Source organism: Larimichthys crocea, chromosome XIX (genome assembly GCF_000972845.2).
Source record: "Larimichthys crocea isolate SSNF chromosome XIX, L_crocea_2.0, whole genome shotgun sequence".
Taxonomy (NCBI): domain Eukaryota; kingdom Metazoa; phylum Chordata; class Actinopteri; family Sciaenidae; genus Larimichthys; species Larimichthys crocea.
The window spans coordinates 6,273-9,730 of record NC_040029.1 but is presented as its reverse complement, the minus strand read 5'-3'; the positions used below and the strand labels follow the sequence as shown (position 1 = coordinate 9,730).

General features: G+C 46.1%; 4 non-coding genes across 4 annotated transcripts; 2 read left to right on the top strand and 2 right to left on the bottom strand.

Moving 5' to 3' along the window:
• The first annotated feature begins 1,235 nt into the window (after nt 1-1,235).
• On the top strand, nt 1,236-1,307 carry trnad-guc (transfer RNA aspartic acid (anticodon GUC)). The gene has a single exon. It is a non-coding gene; the product is annotated as a tRNA-Asp (tRNA).
• Nucleotides 1,308-1,623: 316 nt separating this feature from the next.
• Nucleotides 1,624-1,694, bottom strand: trnag-gcc (transfer RNA glycine (anticodon GCC)). Its single transcript has one exon. It is a non-coding gene; the product is annotated as a tRNA-Gly (tRNA).
• Nucleotides 1,695-1,849: 155 nt separating this feature from the next.
• Nucleotides 1,850-1,921, top strand: trnad-guc (transfer RNA aspartic acid (anticodon GUC)). The gene has a single exon. It is a non-coding gene; the product is annotated as a tRNA-Asp (tRNA).
• Nucleotides 1,922-2,164: 243 nt separating this feature from the next.
• trnag-gcc (transfer RNA glycine (anticodon GCC)) lies at nt 2,165-2,235 on the bottom strand. Its single transcript has one exon. It is a non-coding gene; the product is annotated as a tRNA-Gly (tRNA).
• Between the last annotated feature and the right edge of the window lie 1,223 nt (nt 2,236-3,458).

Genomic DNA, 3,458 nt, shown 5'->3' with positions numbered 1-3,458 from the left:
TCCAGCACTGTGTGTCTGACGTGGTGCTCTGCAGCACAGGTTCCCCTCATGGTACGGTGCTCTCCCCCTTCCTCTTCACCCTCTACACCTCGGACTTCACCCACAACACCACCCACTGCCACATCCAGAAGTTCTCCGATGACACAGTCGTTGTTGGATGTGTTTCAGAGGGGGACGATCTGGAATACAGGACCATCATCAGGGACTTTGTCAGCTGGAGTGAGCTAAACCAGCTTCAGCTCAACACCAGCAAGACAAAGGAGATGATCGTAAACTTCCAGAGAAAAGCATCCCACTTCACACCGGTGAACATCCAGGGATCGGACACAGAGGTGGCGCAGAGCTACAGATTCCTGGGTGTTCACCTCAACAATAAACTGGACTGGACTGACAAGACCCATGCACCTGCACCTGATCATGTTGTGGTCTCCTGTTCATGTCCCATTGCTATTTTTTGTTCTTGTTTGTTTTGTTTTTTCGTTTATGTTCTACCTTAGTACTTGTTTTGTAAATCTGCACATTCTTAAATCTGCACATTCTACTTTAGTACTTTTTGTAAATATGTACACTTGTTTCCCTCCTTGATTCTATTTTTCGCTGCTGTTAACAAGTGAATTTCCCCGTTGTGGGATAAATAAAGTATTATCTTATCTTATCTCATATCTCCCGACCCCCACAATGGACCTCAACATTTCAACAGGCCCTCCCTCACCTGAATAGAGCTGGCAACACTGTGATCATGTTCTTTGATTTCTCCAGTACCTTCAACACGATCCAGCCTACACTGCTGAAGGAGAAGCTCCAGGTTATGTAGGTGGATACCTCGACAATCTCCTGGGTAACTGACTTCCTGATGGACAGATCACAGTTTGTGCTGAAGGGTCGAGTGTCTAATCGGGTTGTTAGCAACACAGGAGCACTGCAAGGGACTGCACTCACCTTTGCTCTTCACGCTGTACACCTCTCGGGAGTCCTGTCGTGGTGTGGAGTAGGAGCAACCACCTCGTCTTGAATGTGGCCAAAATGAGGGAGATGATTGTGGACTTCAGGAGGACTGGGTTCTGATCTGAGCACAGTTTCCATCCTGGGTGAGGAGGAGGAGGTGGTGCAGGACCAAAGGTACTTGGGCGTGCACCTGTTTGAGGGGAAAAGGATGATTGACAATATACTGCATTTATGTGTTCAATCTATCTACAAACACATAAAAAAAGACGCGTAGAAAAAAAGCTATCATCTCCTCGTTAGTATAGTGGTGAGTATCCCCGCCTGTCACGCGGGAGACCGGGGTTCGATTCCCCGACGGGGAGTGTACATACCTTTTTTCCTCCACTTGCAACATCTGAACCTATGCCAAACACTTCTTTAGAGACCACAGCAACAACCTACCTTCAATAAACAGCTTCTTCTTGCCGTTATTATCCTGTACTGGAAGACAATATCATGGTACAACATGTGAAACACCTGTTGCATTGGCCGGGAATCGTACCCTCTCCTTGCGCTTGGCCATAACAAATCCTCCTTGTTTAGAACAAATGAAGATAAATTCACAAACTGTGAAATTGTTATTGAAAGACCCTGACGTCCATACACACATAGATGGTGTAAAAAGGTGAAAAAGGGTGTTGCATTGGCCGGGAATCGAACCCGGGCCTCCCGCGTGGCAGGCGAGAATTCTACCACTGAACCACCAATGCTCACATGAAGGCAATTCTGACGGTGTGGGCTGAGAGAGACTGTGGACAGGTTCCATCCTGGGTGAGGAGGTGGAGGTGGTGCAGGACAAGTACTTGTTCAATCTCTGTTCAGCACATACAAAAAAAAAAAGACATGTCGAAAAAACGCTAACATCTCCTCGTTAGTATAGTGGTGAGTATCCCCGCCTGTCACGCGGGAGACCGGGGTTCGATTCCCCGACGGGGAGTGTACATACCTTTTTTCCCAACTTACAACATCTTAACCTATGCCAAACACTTCTTTAGAGACCACAGCGAGAACCTACCTTCAATAAACAGCTTCTTCTTACTGTTATTATCCTGTACTGGAAGACAGTATCACTTACAAACACCTCAACTCCCCTGGCCTTCAGATTAAGAGACTGGAGAGTTGAAACCCAAAATGGATACCTAACACACACAAATGGTGTAAAAAAAAAAAAAAAGGGTGTTGCATTGGCCGGGAATCGAACCCGGGCCTCCCGCGTGGCAGGCGAGAATTCTACCACTGAACCACCAATGCTCACATGAAGGCATTTGTGACATCATAGGCCAAAAGAGACCATGGACCGTTATCCTGGACATATATGAAAATACACTGAACGCACAAGATCTCGCAAATTCACGCATAATCGCGAGATATTACCGGCTGTAGTCTCTTGGAGAAAGAGTCATTCATTCATTCTGGCTTTGGAGTTGGCTCCTGCAGGATTGAGAGGACCCGCTCTTCTACATCAGTGGTCTGCTGTCTTTGGTCTTCATCTACGGCAACGCACCCACCTACCTCAAAGAACTGCTTATCCCTCAAACCCCCACACGATCCCTCCGCTCCAAAAACTCAAACAATCTCTTCTGCCCGAGGACCAAACTCAGCACCATGGGCGACAGAGCCTTCTGTGTCACTGCACCCCGCCTTTGGAACGCCCTCCCTGACCATCTCAGATCACCTCAGACTCTTGAAAGTTTTAAAAAAGGACTTAAAAACTTTCCTTTTTTCCACATCCTATCGTATTTGACATGATTTCTTCTGTCGTGATTTATTTGTGTTTTTTGTTGCTTTGTGTGCATATACCTTGCGTGTGTATTGTAGCACTTTGAGATTTGATTCAAATGTAAAGTGCATTATAAATTAAACTTATTATTATTAAACTTATCACCCCACAACAGAGTTACAACACTTTAGCATAGTAGTAAAATTACAAACTTACCATCCACTCTCATTGCTCCTGCAATGGCATTCCATGCTGCATTTTCTTTTGCTGGTGTCCTTATAAAAAGGATGTGAAGCATCATAAATGATTGGTTGATTTTGGACCTCCAGAATCAACTTCTCCTCATCCATGGTGTCGACAGGGTGAAAAGACGCCTGAAAACCTCTGACCTTTTGACTTCAGGTCGGCCCCGCCCATTATGACGTGTTCTTGTAATGAAACTCGATCCAAGGTTAACACGGTGTATAAAATTGAAACGTATCGGAGGTGGCGGAGCCATTCCACATGCAGTGTATTTTAGGGGTTAGCCGTAAACAATGCCATGCACCATCATCATCGTTGTTTACAGTCCTCCGTCAGCTGATGCCATCGCCGTGTGACGTCATCACATCCAGACTGCAAACAGACCATCCAAATGCATTCATGGCCATTTCCGGTGACTTCAACCACACGACCCTCTCTGCTACACTCCCGACCTTTCAACAGTTTGTGCCCTGCCCCACCAAAGACAATAAAACCTTGGACTTAATGTATG